Raw genomic sequence first — 19758 nt, forward strand, 5'->3', positions numbered from 1 at the left:
CTTTGATAGTGTGCAGGAAAACTGTGTGTGGCGGCAAAGGATGAACCACAAGTTCGCCCAACTCTATGGTGAACCCAGTATCCAGAAGGTGGCCAAAGTTGGAAAGATACGATGGGCAGGACATGTTGCAAAAATGCCGGACAGCAACCTTGCAAAGATGGTGCATGTTTTTTCTAAAGATTTGTTTCAGATGTTAGTTTTATACGCTGTCCGATATTTTGAAGAAACCTCAGAAAACATGCCCAAAAAAAACCTGGATTACTTTCTCACGAATGTATGAACAACCAAAAAATTTGCTGGCTCAACCAAGTATATTAAGAACTACAAGTTTCTTGACATTTCATGTCAAAGAATATCTTTCGCGCTTGCAACACAATGTAGGAATGCCAAAATGATCGAAATGATAAAGAAACCTGAGCTAAGAAAACTGAAAACTGATGTGCATTGTACAATACATGATTTTCATAGTTTAAGCAGAGCCAAATGTTCATGTCTCTTGAGCATTTCTGTCTCAGTTAGACCGTAAAGCCAACTTGAGAGGCATTGATTATGAGAACCTAGAGAATGAGAACTATGGCCACCATTATTACATTACGGGAGAACAATACCTTTGGAACTCGCGAATTCAACCTATCATACTGACAACGGTTAGACGGTACATTACATCTCAGTGCAACAGCAGCGGCAGTCAAATTTCGCTATAAGAGAAAATTCAATTTTCACGGTTTCTCCACTTCACGGCCTCGCAAGTTGCAACCACTGCGGCCAGAAATTATAAATAAACACGGCAGTGATGTTGGCGAGAAGCGTTCTTCGTACTCGCACTTCTGAAACATACCTACTTGAACTAAGCTAGAGGGAGAGAGATAAAATGAAATCACATACAACGGATGACGATAAATTAGTATCGGTCCAAACAGTAGCAACGATTCCATATTAAAGTGCAACATATTTAACCATCGTAATTCATGGACTAACAGTTTCAGGGTTACAATAGGAGTACTCTGAAATAACAGTTGTAAGTCCATTTCTATATTAGCAAAAAGTTACCAAATAATGTTTGATCATTTTTTTCAATCATGATCTATTTGAAGACCTTATTTTTTTTCATTGCATCTAATTATAAAACTTAAGAAGAAAATCATCCTTTTTAGCATGGTTGATAATATTATCTTTAAAAATAAAATAAAAACTTAATCATTTGCGATTTTTGTATTAGTTTTTCGGAAAAAAAATACGTGATTTTCACGATCACATGAACAATTATACTTCAATGCAGCCTGTTTTGACCGCGAAGCATAATCATAATTAATTACGAAATAGTGCATAAGATAAGCTTTATTTGTCAATCAATTAACAATATTTGCTGAACATCATACAAAAAGTATGATGCAGCTTATATTTAAAAAAAGAATTTACAAACATATTTGAAATTATTCAAAAACACTATAGAACAAATTAATTTAAAGTGAAAAATATGTAACCACAATTAAACACCTTAACCTTCCAGTCGTCGCGCAGTTTGACATTGTTAGAAGACCCGCGCTGATGCTGTGTACGACCAAACGAATTTTTCTACGAGACTTGTACATATAGAATAGCGCGACTACTGAATCGGGACCCATGCTGTTCTCTCTACCTTTTGTTTTGTTCTAATAGTTCATGCATTCGTGAAGAGAAAATCTCAAATTCGAGCGAGCTTTAAAGACTGAAACCCAATTGATGTGACCACAGACGCCCTCGCACGGTAAATTTTTCAACTCTTAAAAATTTGTTACACCAACTGCCGTTTGAGCATATAACAAATGAGTAACCTCAGCGTTAACCCTCATCCAGTAGCTACAATTGAAGACCGATAATGCTCATGTAGATGACAAATAGAGCAATCAAACTGATAAAAGCAATTTCCATCCATCACAAAAAAAGCACACCACTGCCAGTACGAGGCAAGGTTAGAAAGGTCCACCCCACACGCCTCCAATTCGTTATGCTTCTCTCCACAACACAACACTTTTGCGAGCTTACCGAAAGGAAAGAGCTAGATATGGAAATCGCTCTTTCTCTCGATACGAAGCCTGTTGGTAGCAGATTTCCATACATCACCCACCAACCAACACCAGCACGTGCTCACAAACGAAAACAATCTTCAGCACAACGGGAGAAGTTGTGCCAAAAAGGATTCAAGCGTGATGGTCATAGCAGTTTCGCGACTGACGATCGAAATTTCAGCACACATAGATAACACCAAAGAAGATTTTTATTTCAAAGTATCACGATAAACTTATGTATGAAATAAGGTACTGCTAGAAAAGTTGAAACGGGTGAGGCAAAGTTTTGAATAAAATGCCAATAAATGTCACCTAAAATTTTTTTCCGTCTGTCGACTTAATGAACCAGTAATCAAACTTCTCATTGTTATCAAATTCCGCCATGATACCTTGCATTTCATTTTGCTCCAGCCGTTTCAACTTGTCCAGGGTACCATATGTTCATCTTTTTTTTTTTTGTTAGAAAAACATTTTCACTAATCCAGAGCTAGCTTTTCAGCTTAGTGTTTTGAAAAAAATAGAATTTGTATTTTCAATAGAAATATTCAGAACAATTTGCATTTTCATCAAAATTGAGTTGAGTTCGACATTCAACATATTTTTCAATGCTCTTTCAGCTGCCCTAATGAGATAATTAGATTTATTCAGAAAAAGTAGGAAAACATAGCCAGTCAAACTGTTCCATAATGAAAAGTAACCGCATATCAGTCCCACTACAGAATTCCTCACAGTGCTACACAAAAATGAACGCTTTTCTTTTATTTTTTTTTCAGAAAGATATCATAGTGAAGAGCAAATTGTGAAAGATTCATGTTCAAATCCTCTGGATTTTTTTGAATATTCGTATTGAAAACGAGTTTGGAAACTTCACACCCCATTTTCTCAATGCCTACTATTTACAAATGGGACTGACACTTGCGATTTACGGCAATGAACTAGCAGATTAAAAAATATATGTAAGGTACAGGTACAGGTTATTTGTCCATATTAAGTATGAATACTTGAATATTTTTAATGTTTTCGCTCCATTACTCCGTTTTAGGTTATATTCTTGCGTTTAATCTGATACTACTACAAAACTGGTACTACACGTGCTTTTTTTCTAACTGAAAAAATCAATTTATTTTAATATATTGTTTCAATGCGACGTGATCGTGCGATAAAAAAGATCGGGAAAATCTACGGAATAGATTGGAAAACGGTAGAAGACTAATGTGTCTTTTTGTATGGGGGATTACATGACGATGATTTACGACAGCCTACTTGATGACTTTACGAAGTTTACCGGGACCACTAGTGTTATCACTAAATAGGAATTCGTTAGAACAATGATATGGATTAATTTATCGAATTAAAATCTATAATAAGTAGAAATGTTATCTGTAAACGTTCAATTTCTATTCAATATGACTCAATCTTACAAAAAAAACGTGAACACCGTTTTCTTTCACACCTCAAATTCATTATAAAGTGGTAAATTTGTCTATGAAAATCTCGGTTTCCAGGCCAAGCTTGCGGGAACGCACTTTCTAAAACGATAATGTTTGAGATCTACTTTGCAAGGTTTGAAACGGTTTAGTATACAACAACACTATAACCAGTTCTTCCAGGTATTAACTTAATATGCTCCAAGCATGGGAGAACATTAAGTATATTCTAAACTATCCAAAACTCTACATTTATAATGTTGAATATCAAATCTTAACCATTTATTCTAAATAAAATGATTCTCATTATAAATAAGAAAAAGATAGCTTGGCGTTTCCCAAAAATATCTCTTACCCTGATCCAGTGACCCACTTGAATAAATCTGGCCACAGGAACTTCCTGGCCACAGGAAGTTTTTCTGACCAGTTTTAGAAACAAGATATGTGTACGATTATACTGAAATACAAATATTGAAATCCGTTAAATATTCACTGAGAAGTAGGAGTTTTTTTTTTACTTCAACTTGGGCCGACACGGGTTGAACGAAGTTGGGACCGTCCATAAATGACGTAGCATTTTAGGAGGAAGGGGACAGTAGGGTGTGGTTTATTTTTAGAAAGTTCTCAAAATTAAAAAAAAAATCGTTTGCAATTGTGAATTAAAATCAAATAAAAAGGGAAAGGGTTCAGAGCGCCAGCGACTTAAAGTTTAATTTACAAGTTATGAAATAAATTAAGTGATGTTTTCATTAATTCATAACATTGTAGTTTTTTATCCAACTTTGAAGCCCGTAGCATCATTCTCTTCAAAATTAAGTTTATGAAAAGATTTGTCTAAAATCAAAAGTCTTAGGTAAAAGTAGTTTTCTATACTTTTTTCCTCTTTTCGCTGTTTCATGTGTACTTGATCACAACTTCATAATTACTTAACCAATTTTTTTTTCTTTTTTTTTTTAATATCATCAGATTTACAAATCCTAATGATACAATTGACTTAAAACTAATAAACAAATATCTGTTAAATAACATTCAAATCTTACGAATAATTCAATAATTGCTTAATTCTTTTGTTAATAGTAGATCTAGACAAATTAAAATCAAACACATTATAACACTTGTTGAATACACGACACATACTAGCTAAAGGAGAATTGTAACAGTAATTAGTTCTCGATTCCGGTACGCGAAGAAAGTCGTTGGTGCGCAAAATTCGACTACGGATGTTGAAGTTCAATTGGCACAGTAAATTGGTACAGTTTATACGAGAAGTCAGCAGGTCAGCGATAAATGTCGCTTTCGATACATTTCGTCACACTTCAAGGAGATCTAGGTTTATTAGTTTACAGCGATCTTCGTAGTTCAGGAGGTTCAGCGGGTCATTCCAAGGCAATAATCTTAAAGCGAATCTTAAAAATTGTCTTTGAACTGATTCAATCCTGTCGACACCATTTTTATAAAAAGGAGACCAAACAACCAACCCATATTCAAGGATTGAGCGAACTAAGGAACAGTATAAAATTTTCAGACAATATACATCTTTAAACTTTTTAGTAATACGGAAAATGAAACCTTATTGAGCTGAAGCTTTTGTGGTCACATAAGAAATATGATCTTTGAAAGAAAGTTTCGAGTCTGAAAGAACTCCCAGATCTTTTACGACAGATTCTCTGTTCAAAACGGTACCATGTAAGATATAGTCTCTGATAATGGGATTCTGTTTGCGCGTAAATGTTATAACTGACCATTTTAAAGAATTTAAAATCATCCTATTTGAAGTGCACCAATCCGAAAAAAAATGTTGATTTGGTCTTGAAGAAAGTCTTCATCAGCTTCAGTCTTAATAGTAAAATAGTGTTTGAAATCCCAAACACGATAAGAAATGTTTTACCTAATCGCACATGACTTGTAGTGTGTAATTAGTGGGCCGGTTTCAGTGAGAATTGCTCAATATAATTTTCAGAAAAAAATCAACATTTAATTCGTTTTATTTTCTTTTTTTCATTTTAAATTATGTTATTGCGTTTTCTTTTTTAAATATCCAAGTCAAAAGAACTTTTAATTAATTTGTTTGTTTATACCGTTTTGCTTCAAATAGCCGGACACTTCGAAAGCATTTTCTTATTTTTTGTAATGTTTTAGTATATTTAACTATATCTTAGAAGTCGAATCTCTTATTTTTAAAGTTTATTGTAAACATCAATTCATCATAGTAGGCTTCAAAAATATTAAAATAAAAATAAAAATGATTTGAACCGAAATTATCAAAAACAGTTTTTTTTGGTCTAACAAGGGAAGGTCACGATGGTGTTACACGGGGTTTTCAACCGGAATATTTTTGTTAGATTCTACATGTCGAAATATAAAAAAACCCTAAAGCATTTCGGGTGATGGACCAGTGGTGTAGCCAGGAGGGGCTCTGAAAAGGTATATTTTGAACGAATAAAATATTATTGAGTCTATTGGAAATTTGTCAAAAAGATTTTTCTCAGTTTATATTACGATGATAATGAACAGAATTGACATTAATGTATTTTTGTAATGTATTTTTATACCATTGGCGTAACTAACATGGAATATGGACACCAAAATAAATTTGGTTTTTATTGAAATAGTATACCAACAAGAAACCCATCCCTATTGCGCCTTCTTCTTCTTCTTCTTTCTGGCGTTACGTGCCCACTGGGACAGAGCCTGCTTCTCAGCTTAGTGTTCTGATGAGCACTTCCACAGTTATTAACTGAGAGCTTACTATGCCAATGACCATTTTTGCATGTGTATATCGTGTGGCAGGTACGAAGATACTCTATGCCCTGGGAAGTGAGAAAATTTCCAACCCGAAAAGATCCTCGACCGGTGGGATTCGAACCCACGACCCTCAGCTTGGTCTTGCTGAATAGCTGCGCGTTTACCACTACGGCTATCTGGCCCCGATTGCGCCTATGGCATCGAAAAAATACATTTTAAACATACATCAATGTCAATTCTGTTCTTTACCATCACAATAATTACTAAAAAAATAGTTTTGTCAAATTTCCAATTAGCTTAATAATATAATGTACCTACAAATTGCCCCTTTTAGAGCCCCTCCTGGCTGACTTAGATATAGTGCACAAAATGCCATTTGACTGAAATATTTATTAAATTTATGAGCATTTCTGTTAAATGAAAGTGTCCGGAATTCGAAGCAAATGTGTCCGGAATATGAATCAGCTTTAAAAAGATTTCCGGATTTCAAGGGAAGACATATCATGAAATTTTAAACTATTTTAGTGAAATTTGCGTCATGTATTGTAATTTTCTTTGCATTATAGCAAACAAGAAGCTATGAACGTTGTAAAACTACACTAAAGCTTGAATCAATATACGAATTTGCTGATAAAATTCAAGTTTGAAGAAGAAGTGTAGTGTGTCCGGATCCGGATCGAAGTGTCCGGATTTCGAGGCATAACGGTACAGATTGAAAACAAGTAAATTTGCTTTGAAAGCATGTAAAAAGATCTGGAGTTAGATAAGTATTTATGAAGTCTTTTTTCTTTCAACTAAGACTTGTTTGGAATTTAAATAAATTTGATACTCAACAAACTCTTCATAAATTTAATTTTGAAGAGAATGGTGCTCAGAGCTGATTTAGTTAGTAAATTACAAAGTAATGAAAATTTTACTAAAGGTCATATTTTATAACTGGTAAATTCACCATTAAATCGCTTGGGCCACCGCTAAATTTTATATTTGGGTCCAAAATTTGAGGGTTTTTTACTTTTTATGTGATTTGAATTCAGAAGAGCACCCGAATTTTTGGTTTTGAGAACTTTCGAAAAATAAAACGTATCTTAGAGGACGGTCTACGATGTTCTGACGAACCATGTATTAAGTGGGTGTTTAAAATCAGCCAAAAAATGCTACATCACCCAGCCAACAAATTTGTTCACGTAATTGAGATTCAAATCAGTAAAGTGAACGCTTATTCGGTAATAAAAGATTGTTTAAAATGCACAGATTCCCTCTATGTGGACATAAGTGGAGGCCATATACGTACATTTCAGAAAATGCAGTGTGGGAATTACAACTTCAAACGAGTATAATTTCGTATATAATAGTATTTTGCACTTTGTATGACTTAGTTTTAACAAACAAACAAAAAATAAAAAGTTGAAACGAGTAGATGCAAGTCACCACGCAATGATCTTCAGATCGGTAATCATATTGGCTACCACTGTTCCGTTCAGCCACTGTTGAATGATACGGAAATCTGACAAATATAAATTCAATAATATAGCTTATCTGCAGGTATGTACGCCCATCCCATCTATACTGCCACCCATGTTCAAGGGTAGTTTTTCATCGATACATTTCGTAAATATATCAGTTATCTACAATAATGATACATTAGTAATTATAATTATATTACTAATATATCAGCCAAAAAAAAATGTAGACATAACCGAGTTTGTGTATTTGGTAACACCAAATTGTTCAAAATGCATGAATTCCCTCTATTCGCACAAATTTGGAGGCCATATAGGGTAACTCGGTGTAATGTGCCCCCAATTTAAGAATATCAATATAAATATAAATCAATATAAATTCCAAAATAGTGTATCAGGATTATGGATAAAAATTTTGCGTACGATAGGCAAGCCTCATTGTGAATGAAGTCCATACTTTATTATTGTAATTTTTACAAAAACTTTTACCGGAAGACGACCGTTAATCTTTTTTAAGCGAAATTAAGCATAGCAGGTGATAGAATTATCTTTGGAAACATTTCTACAACGCTGTTTCTATGAGAGAGGCATACTGCACGGTTTGTTTTGAAACGTCATGATTTGTATCGTTTTCAAAAACATCTTGTACTCTTTTAAGAAAGTTGCGTGCAGAGCATGCCCAACTAAATAAACAACACCATGACATAACAGATTTTAGATGTAATGTGTTTGCTACTGTAATAGAGCACTTTTCCCTTCGGGACGTATTACACTATTTAACCTTACATATGTTTAAGACGATTCATCATGGCCAATACAACTCAAAGCAAATTGATTTGGCGTTTACTGTGACTAATGCGTATGACTGTGTGTTGCACTTTGTATGATTTAATTTTTACAAACATAGCAATGGAACGCAAATAAAAATCGTGAGACAGGCTGCAAATTTGCGACCATCTGTTTTCAAGTTTTTACAATAAAAGTTATACTATTTAATCAGTAAAACGCTGAAGCATCGTTTCCTGTGAGATTTTCATCGAGTAAACGTAAGTATGCAACTGTTACAGCACCGTGAGTCCGGAGAGCAAATACGGTCCAATTTATGACCCCAGACGCTGACCCAGTACATCCACCTCATAGTGAAGTGGTTATCGAAAAAAATAAGCAGAAATCTTATGAAAAGTGATGTCATTGCGTTTGTGATAACCTTCGATGTTTTCATATCCAGTATCAATTAATTATATGTACCGCTTGTTCGGTTTATGCTTGGTTTTGAGATGCATCCAGCGATGTTCACTTCTCCCCCTGTATGATTTTATATTTACATCCGATGAATTAATATCCAATCTCTCATTCAAGATTATAATAGAATCAAATCAGGTACAGTAGAAATCGCAAGGGAATGATACTTTGAAGTTACATATTTTGTTATATGAAGTTGGAATTTGTTTAGATGCAAACTTAAATCAGATTAAATTACTGACTTCATAAATAATTTCAATTAATTCAATTTTGCATCATATCCAATTCCAACGTAAACTGCACATATATACAATTTAAAATTCTCATCCTTAAATGATCTCTGGTTTGCTGGGCATTTATGGACGTTCACTTTCACCAAACTGAATACGATTCACACAAAATCGAGCTCTCCGGGATAACAAATCAGGTGAATAGTTTTAACACATTCGGAGAAATCTGTTCCTGTAATGATTTCATTGCAAACTATATGACACATAAAAAAGCTCCACAATAGCATCCTTGTGAGTCGTGAAGTTTGAGAAAATGAATCCATAATCAACACAAAATTAATTTTTCTGGACGTGTGAAAATAACACAAGGTGTGTTGGTTCAGAAGAACCCGATTTTTTGTAACTTTATTTAAGCAAGTATTTGTTGAGACACAAATCACATTTCATGAAGCATGATCTAATGCATAAAAGATTAATAAGGACTGTGACATATTTCAAATTCAAACAATGATAATTTAAAAACTTAGTACTGAAAATGTTAAAAAATGCGAATGCAAAACTTTACTACTTTGAAACCTCAATTTACGTAAGAATTGAATTTTTTACGTAAAATGAATTCTTGCCCTTGCAGTTCAGTGTGTACGAAGTTTCATAGATTGACATCAAAAAGACTTTGAGTGAGTGAAATCTTCTGGTGTTTTAGTAAGACTTCAATTTTCCAGGTTCACAGAATATTCAAATATGATGCAAACAAATTATATTTATATAACATTACGTTAATGAAATTATGAGGAGTTTACGCAAATGGAGGTTTCAGTTCATTTACAACAGTGCTTCCCAAACTTTTTCAACTTTCGCCCCCTTTAGGCCAATATGTATCTGGAATCGCCCCCTGATATGTGATTCAAAATTTGCAGGAAGGCGCTATACAGATCAATATTTAATCAAAAGCGTAACCATTTGCGTGTATTACAGGCTACTCAATCAATTTTAGATACAAGTTCGGTCCACTTTCAACTTTTTAAACGCAATAAATGCATGGGTGCCAACTTGTAATATAGTTGGGCGGCGAAGCTTTCCAAAACTGAACCAAATGGAATGTTTTCCAAGCAAATGCACTTCTTTTCACAAGAACATGTCATATTGAGGTGAACTGAATCGATTTTGTTGGCATTTCTGGGTTTTTGGAAGATCTCGCCCCCCAACTACGTCGCAAGTTAGTGCGTATGAATATATGTAATATGATTGGTTAACTACAGTGATACCTCCATGAGTCGATGTTCCATGACTCGATATCGACTCATGGAACCATACTAAAAACATAATTTCATGGTTACTATGATGGTCCCTAGAAGCAGCTTTCCAAAGAATTGCTGTTCCATGACTCAATATTTCCATGAGTCGATGGTCCCTTCAATATCTACTCATGGAGGTTTCACTGTATAATTTCATATGGATTTATCTGCGATTTCTAAAATAACTGCAATAACTTTCAAAAATTGTGTTTAATAAATAGATGTCGATTTTCGCCTGCTAAATTTCTCAAATTTTGTTTGTAAAATGATTTGTATCATAACAACAGATAAGAATCAGTGCCAACGAAATGCATCTACATAAAAAGTGCAACCGAAACATAAACATGGGTACTGTACATTTTTTCCGTAAAATGCCAATATAAGAAATACTAGCTTCCTAACATCAAAGTTCCCATACAAACAAAAAAATCCCATATAAAATATTGAGCTTTTACAACAATTTTCGAAAATTCTCAGATACATGTTATTTTTGACTAATCATGTTAGCTTTTTCGCCCCCTTTTTAGATTTTTCGCCCCCCAAACTTTGTTTTACAAATTTTCGCCCCCTTGAGCATGAAAATCGCCCCCCGGGGGGCAAATTCGCCCACTTTGGGAATCACTGATTTACAAGATAAAGGACACTGTTGAATATTATCCATTTAGATCAAAATCAACAACTAATCACTGAAACGTCCGATTTGAATGACATCTTCGACAAATTTGTAGCTGATGAGTGTATCAATCATTATCCGCGCCAACCATCAAAATACATGAAATAAAGCAAAAGCTGTTACCGGTTGTATGAGTTTCTTGGATTCACCATACTGATTCCTATACAAACCTTAAGGAGTTTGTGCAATCTTTTTTTTTAATAAAATGAACTTCAATTTACATCTACAAATTACCTGAAGTGCTTTTTGCCAGCAGTGTATTTATCAAGCGAAGTACGGGGGACTTTAAAAGTTAAGCGCTCAATTAAAATTTCTCCTAATTACCAAAGTAATTTTTATTTTCATTCGATTTGCAAGGGAGGCGTTACGAAATTTGCTCTAATTGTCAGCAGCGTTCTGTTCAAGTAATTTCGGTACCTAGCGGAATCATTTCTTGACCGTTACTTGTCCTGTCCTTTTGCATAGTAAATATGAGCAGCGTACTACCCATTACAATGCTATCGTTTTTCAAAGAGTTTCAAAGGGTTGTTCGAAGGCAAAAGTAACCGACTAATTTTCAATTTATTTTATGAATACATAGTAAGTTTTTAGGGTTAGTGTGTTTAGTAAATTTGTGTAATATCTGGAAGTGAACAACTTTGCCGAACAAATGAATCACAAAAAGCTTATCGAAATTGAAATAAAGTTATAAATTCTGAATTGTTTAAATGTTGAGAATATTGCGTGTAAATACGACAAATGGTGAATACGCAAAGAAAGCTCTAAAGTTATTAATGTGGAAGAGCTTGTAAAATAGGGGCCTTCCTTAGCCAAGTGGTTAGAGTCCGCGGCTACAAAGCAAAGCCATGCTGAAGGTGTCAGGGTTCGATTCCCGGTCGGTCCAGGATCTTTTCGTAATGGAAATTTCCTTGACTTTCCTGGGCATGGAGTAGCATCGTAGTAGTAGTCTCTGTCCCAGTGGAGACGTTAATGCCAAGATGAAGAAGCTTGTGAAATGCCAAGTTGAGATGAAGACTCTATTCCGGATGGGTTGTAAGGCCAAACACAAAATAAAGCATATGACAATCTTTATATACAATTCTGTGCGAAAAATCATGATATTCAAGCCGTCACACGACAACTGCCTATCGGAATCTGTCACCGAGTGTCTGAAAATGATCAGAACCGCTTCATAATTCAGGATCTGGCATTTATTTACTTCTGGGTAAACAATTATGAACTTTGAGCCATCGAAAGGTGTGAGTGGAATATTTTGGAAATGTCCCTTCCTTCCTATCGAAACCGATATCCGGTGGCTATGTTCCCGGAATGACCAATAGTCTCCAAACCCAAACTGTAACAGATGATACCTTGTGTCAAGTAAATCAATGCTCCATTGATTTTTCAAAGCTTTCGGCAAGGTTTCTTGCATTTCCCTAATAATTTTGATTATGAAATACCCTAGGTGCCTGAACTAATTTGGACCTAAGTCTAAAACCATCATCGTATTAGAAATGTTCAATGCATGATACAAAAATATAACTCATTTATGAATTTTCCTCAAAAATTCCTTGAAAGCGATTCAACAATTGCGAAGTTACAGAATTTGAAACTTCGATGTCGTCAATCAGTACTGTAACGGTTGAAAAAATAACTGCAATGTGATGAATACACTACATACAAACAAAACTTCAGGTCATTTGTAGTTCTTCAAACAAATCTCAGCATATTCGGACTATCAGAAAACGAGATGCAGAGACCCATAGTTTGGCATTTTTATGAAAAAACAGCACTTCTTACTAACTTCGGTCACTGACTGTATTATCTTAACGTACAAAATATTTGTTGAACCCGCTGGATCTAGACTTTCTAGAATGTGATATCCATAAACCAGTTATCAGTCTTCACATTTTCTCGTTGTGCACCGATACATCGCCACCACGTGAAAAACGTGCAAACGTTGCCCGTCACTTGATTACAAACATGTGGAGCGAAGAATAAGAGCACAATCACTTGACTTGACGCGGGAGAGCAACCAAACACCACCAAGAGAGCTGCGAGGCCTGGCTGCGAGTGTATGCGTTTTTGGGTGACACTGGTATTCGCGGACCCGACCAACTCGCGTCCCCCTTCCCATTTTTCCTGCACTCTCTCGCTAGCTGGGACGAAAGATTTTTCCACCATAAATTTTTCATCAATCCGATACCCCTGGGTTCAATCCGTTTCATTAATTGACACTATTCCATCTCGTGCTTGGATTGATAGCTTGATACAATTAACTCTTCGAGGCCTTATCTTCCCAACGAATGCACTTTCTTGTAGCGGTTTGCATTTCACGTATGCCAATATCTCCTTGAAATTGTTGCACTGATAGCTTTTCACTTCTTTTGCAATAGGCGTGAAGAACCTTGACACAAGATCACCAACAATATTTTCCTTTTCCCAGTTATTCCTCAAACACTTTTCTGTTATTTCCTAGCTCCATCAGATGACAATGTAATGTTTCATTGTTGTACAGACCGATTTTCCGATTTAATTTGTGATTTCCACTGTGAATAACGCGAAACGAGACAGCCCCGTAGACGACGACCGTCTCAGAGTTAAACGTCCACGACAATCACGACCGCGACTCGATGATGACGGTGATGAAAGTGTCTCGACGAAAATGAGACTGTGAGATGTTCTTGTGCACAGTTCGGGGCATATGCTGCTTGCTGTAGTCGTCAGCTCGTCGGTGTGTGATAGCAGAGCAACCACGGCCGAATCGACGTAGAAATTTTCCAGGTTATCCAGCATTGGACATGCGCACCACTTCTGCAACATGGGGCCCCATTCAGCGCTCAGTACGCCAAACGTATTTTCAGATTTCAACGAACACATGAGTCTATAAACGGCCACGGTCGGTTCAAAAGTTAGCGTTATTAGAAAGCAAACAGGACAGTGGACAGTATTTGTTTCAAGGCCGTCAACGGTCGGTGGAGACGCATGGTTGCCGGTGAGAACAAGAACAGGTGTGCAAACACTTTGGTAATGAGACAGGAAAACAAGACAAGAAAGACTGATACTTTGCATTTTTTTTTTCTTCATAAGTATCATTTTAAACATTACATTCATTTCTTATATCTAAGTGCTCTGTGTTAAACTATCATCCAAATTTGGAAAAACCGAATTAAGCATTTATTAACACTTTGTTTCCAACATATTACATTTCGTTTGTCGTAGCAGTTCAGAACTTTTACATGTGAGTTGATTTCACCTGCTTAAAAGAGACAAAAAAATGCTTTTAAGTAGCTAAACCTAACTTGATCTAAATATATAACGCATTAATCGTTGCAATAGAAGATTGCAACGAATTTTGTCTAAAATTATCCACAAACTTATTCGACATTTGTTTGAATGTTTCAACATTGCATATTCTTTGTGATTAATTAGTACTATATCAGGGACCAGTGGCGCGGGAAGTAGGTAGGACATGTACTACGCACGAAAACATTTGGGTAGGAAAGTCAAAGGATTGCCCTAGCCACGATTCAAAAGAATATACATACAAACGATATTCACATTTTTAATATGATTGATAACAAAAGATGATCCAATGAATGATCATTAAAACTACTGGTAGTAGGTTTCATTTTAGAGGCTTAACCCCCCCATACCATCTACTAGAGCTGCGGCAACACACACGAGCTGGGAACAGCTTTTATAGTGATGGGCGATATAGGGTAACCAATATATTTTGGACCCCTATATATTTTGGACCCCCTGGGCCATTTTCCTGCAAATTTCCCAGTTTTAATCGAAAGACCAACAATTCGCATGCCATTTGGAAAGATAGGATCATTCCGCACTTGCATCAATCGTTTATACATAGACTAAGTGTTTATTTTATCTGAAATTAATTTAATTTAATCGGTTCATCCATGCAACCGTTACAAAACGTTACACACAGAAATTGAAGCCATCAGAATTTTTTCAAATGTAAACAAAAACTTTTTTCATATTTCTGAACTAAAAGCGAAGAATTTCATCGGTTTTCCATTGTCAACCGATTGATTAGATTATTGGCAAGCATATTATGCAACCAGTGTCGTGGACTTTGTCGCCAAACGATAAAAAATGCCGGGGGTCCAAAATATATACTTTGAGGGTCCAACATGTATTGGTGTGTCCAAAATAATGAAAAACAGTGCATCACAATTCAATTATTTTCGACGTTTTTTTGATCCTTCATGACCGTATGGGCATTTTTATCTCGTAGAGGAAGTTTTTCTCTACATTTTGGCATATTCTTTGACTTAGTTACGCTGTGCAATTAATTAATTGGAACAAAAAACTAAAATCACTTCCTTAAGGGGTCCAAAATACGACCGTTATCCTACAGTGGCGCGTGATCGGGTAGTGACCGATCAATTAAAGGATGTGCAAGTTGAGGCGCAAAGCCCTGTTTTTCAACTTCAGCATAAAAAACGTGCACACCCCTCACAATCGGAAGCACTGATGATGATAAACACGCGTTTTACGCGCAGCTCGAACGCGAGTACGACAGCTGCCCAAACCACGACGTCAAAGTCGTCATAGGAGATCTAAACGCTCAGGTTGGCCAGGAGGAGGAGTTCAGACCGACTATTGGAAAGTTCAGCGCCCACCGGCTGACGAACGGAAACGGCCTACGACTAATTGATTTCGCCGCCTCCAAGAATATGGCCATTCCGAGCACCACTTCCAGCACAGCCTTTCCTACTGATACCTGGAGATCACCATAGCAGACAGAATCACAAATCGACCACGTTCTGATTGATGGATGCCACTTCTCCGACATTATCGACGTCAGGAATCATCGTGGCGCTAACATCGACTCTGACCACTACCTGGTGATGGTCAAACTGCACCCAAAACTCTCCGTCGTTAACAACGTACGGTACCGACGGCCGCCCCGGTATGACACAGATCGGCTCAAGCAACTGGATGTCGCAGCGGCATACGCGCAGCACCTCGTGGCTGCATTACCGGAAGAGGGTGAGCTGGATGAAGCCCCTCTTGAGGACTGCTGGAGAACAGTGAAGGTAGCAATTAACAATGCAACGTCGGGTACGTGGGACGGAGCACAGTACACCCGATTCTGTTTTTGCACGGATTTTTTTTTACACGGCCGTGCAAAAAAAGTTTCCATACATTTTTTTCCGCCAAAACCTTAATTTTGCATGAAACGTCGAGAAATGGTGTTACTTTTTTTGCACGGTTTTTGAAATTTTGAACTGAAAACTTTTTTTGCACGGTACGCATCCCCCGTGCAAAAACAGAATCGGGTGTATTTTGATCGGCCGAAATCGTGAACTTAATTCTGTAGCACCTTTAAACGTGGTTTTTTCGGAATGGTGTCTACGGACGAAAATTTTCTAAAAATATAGCGCATATATTGACGGTAAATGTTAGTTCGCAACTTTGCCACGGGCGGCGCTACGAAAATATTTTTTTTTAAATGACGATCTTTAAATATGATGTCTTCGGCAAAGTTGTAGATAATTCAAATACAAACAACTTTGCCAAAGACACCTAGTGTGTATTCAGCCGCATTTCTAAAATACGGGAGTATTTTATAAACGACCCCCTAAAACTAGTTTTTCTCGTATATTTTGAAAATGCGAAGTTTCCGGTAGCAACAATGTTCTACAAAATTGTGTAAACAGTCAAAATGAATCATTCTCTAGAAGACACTAGGTTTCTAAAGACCAAGGAAAAGCAGTTATAACTATTTAAGTGCAAAAATCAGTCATTTTTGGGGTCCGTGTATTTATTCGGGTGGCAGCTTGTGGCAGATGAAACCTAGTAGGATTCAAAATACATCATTAGTAGTTGTAAATGTCGATAGTGTCATTAGTATACACGAGTATCCCTTTTACTTAGAGGAAGTTCCATCAATGACTCTTATTACCCTGAAGTACTTAGTTATACGATGGATAGAGAGCTATGTGACTCCAAACGTCTTCTTTTTCTTCTTCTTGACACATTCTTCATCTTTATACACATACACTCAATAGGTTCCAATTACTTTTATGAAGAAAGTTCTCTATTGGTCTTTACAAAATGTCTCGCCATACAACTATTTTTCGCTTGCGTTTTAGCTATTTTTCGTACATAGACACTTTAAAAAGACACTACACGTTAATGCTTCCAGTGGGCTATTTGCCCTTTGAAGGAAGAACCACACTAGACAACGGACTAGCATGCAACGCTTAGTGGCACAGTCAGAAAACATTCCTCTCGAAAAGTTTTCGGCCTGAGGCGGGAATCAAACCCACACTCCTTAGCACGATGCGGCTAAATGCCTCGGTGACACTAACCGCACGGCTACGAAGCCCACTATGGCAAGTGCAAGCTATGCAAATTTGGAGAAATATTCTGTTGAGAAAAGACTAAATCATTGAATCACTATTCTTGTTTAAATGTTAACGCAATTCTTATGGTTGCAACACTCATTTACAAAATGATCGGATATTGAGGCTCTTATCTAATTTTGGATTTGAATTTGATACATCACTTAATTTGCTACTCACCGCATCGTGCTTGCACGTGTCATAGTGTATATCTCAAGTAAACACTAGCCTGCTAGTTCAAATTTTTGGTCTTTTAGTGCTATTATTCGACCAATTAAGCGTGTCAGCTGTATAATGCTAGCACGCAGAGCGAATTGAAGTGCTATTTGGTTACTTGCGATGTACGAAAACGCAAAAATAGTTGTAGGCATTGGCGTAAATACGGGGGGGCTAGGGGGGCTTAGACCCCCCTATAAAAGTTCAAGCCCCCCCTAGAAAAGTTTAACTCTCATGCTAAGCATACACCTTACTCAAGGGTTTTTTTCGATCAGAAGAGTCAAGCACCCTCTAGATTTGAGTTCAAGTTACGCTAATGGTTGTAGGGCGAGTCATTTCGTAAAGCGTCATTTCTCGAGATTTAAAACTTTCTTCAAAAATGTATTTGAAACCTACTGGTTGTGCGTAATGATGAAGAATGTGTCAAGAAGAAGAAAAAGAAGAAGTATGGAGCCACATAGCCCTCTACCCATCATATAACTAAGTACTACAGGGTAATAAGAGTCATTGATGAATCTTCCTCTAAGTAAAAGGGATACTCGTGGATACTACTGACACTATCGACATTTACAACTACTAATGATGTATTTTGAATCCTACTAAGTTTCATCTGCCACCAGCTGCCACCCGAATAAATACACGGACCCCAAAAATGACTGATTTTTGCACTTAAATGGTTATAACTGCTTTTCCTTGGTCTTTAGAAACCTAGTGTCTTCTAGAGAATGATTCATTTTGACTGTTAACATAATTTTGTAGAACATTGTTGCTACCGAAAGCTTCGTATTTTCAAAATATACGAGAAAAACTAGTTTTAGGGGATCGTTCATAAAATACTCCCGTATTTTGGAAATGCGGCTGAATACACACTAGGTGTCTTTGGCAAAGTTGTTTGTATTTGAATTATCTACAACTTTGCCGAAGACATCATATTTAAAGATCGTCATTTAAAAAAAATATATTTTCGTAGCGCCGCCCGTGGCAAAGTTGCGAACTAACATTTACCGTCAATATATGCGCTATATTTTTAGAAAATTTTCGTCCGTAGACACCATTCCGAAAAAACACGTTTAAAGGTGCTACAGAATTAGGTTCACGATTTCGGCCGATCAAAATACTGTGCTCCGTCCCACGTACCCGACGTTGCATTGTTAATTGCTACCTTCACTGTTCTCCAGCAGTCCTCAAGAGGGGCTTCATCCAGCTCACCCTCTTCCGGTAATGCAGCCACGAGGTGCTGCGCGTATGCCGCTGCGACATCCAGTTGCTTGAGCCGATCTGTGTCATACCGGGGCGGCCGTCGGTACCGTACGTTGTTAACGACGGAGAGTTTTGGGTGCAGTTTGACCATCACCAGGTAGTGGTCAGAGTCGATGTTAGCGCCACGATGATTCCTGACGTCGATAATGTCGGAGAAGTGGCATCCATCAATCAGAACGTGGACGATTTGTGATTCTGTCTGCTATGGTGATCTCCAGGTATCAGTAGGAAAGGCTGTGCTGGAAGTGGTGCTAGGAATGGCCATATTCTTGGAGGCGGCGAAATCAATTAGTCGTTGGCCGTTTCCGTTCGTCAGCCGGTGGGCGCTGAACTTTCCAATAGTCGGTCTGAACTCCTCCTCCTGGAACGATTGGTTCGACGAGGAATGTAGGCAGATTCTGGAGGAGAAGAATGCAGCGCGGGCGGTCATACGGCAGCAAGGGATTCGGCAGCGTTATAGACGGAAACGGCAACAGCAGATCCACCTCTTTCGGGAGAAAAAAAACGCCGCCTGGAGGAAAAGGAGTGCGAGGAGATGTAACAGCTATGCCGGTTTCAAGAAACACGTAAGCTCTATCAGAAGCTCAGCGCATCCCGCAATGGCTTCGTGCCGCGAGCCGAGATGTGCAGGGATAAGGATGGGAGCATTTTGACGAACGAGCGTGAGGTGATCGAAGGTGGAAGTATCACTTCGACGAGCACCAGAATGACGCTGAGAGCACAGGTAGTAAGGGTCGGGACAACGGAGGAAATGCCTTCGTCAGTACTGCGGGCGATGGACACCAACCAATCCCCATTTTGAGGGAGGT

The 19758-nt window shown here is 37.2% G+C and overlaps 1 protein-coding gene across 1 annotated transcript in view; it reads right to left on the reverse strand.

Annotated features, from left to right (window-relative positions):
* Positions 1-13766, reverse strand: part of LOC5571728 — an 84318-nt gene extending 70552 nt beyond the window's left edge. The window contains exon 1 of the mRNA XM_021845032.1: positions 13620-13766. The gene's annotated coding sequence lies outside the window, so the exon portion shown is untranslated. The remainder of the gene's footprint in view (positions 1-13619) is intronic.
* Between the last annotated feature and the right edge of the window lie 5992 nt (positions 13767-19758).

This window comes from Aedes aegypti, chromosome 2 (genome assembly GCF_002204515.2).
Source record: "Aedes aegypti strain LVP_AGWG chromosome 2, AaegL5.0 Primary Assembly, whole genome shotgun sequence".
In the NCBI taxonomy this organism is placed as follows: domain Eukaryota; kingdom Metazoa; phylum Arthropoda; class Insecta; order Diptera; family Culicidae; genus Aedes; species Aedes aegypti.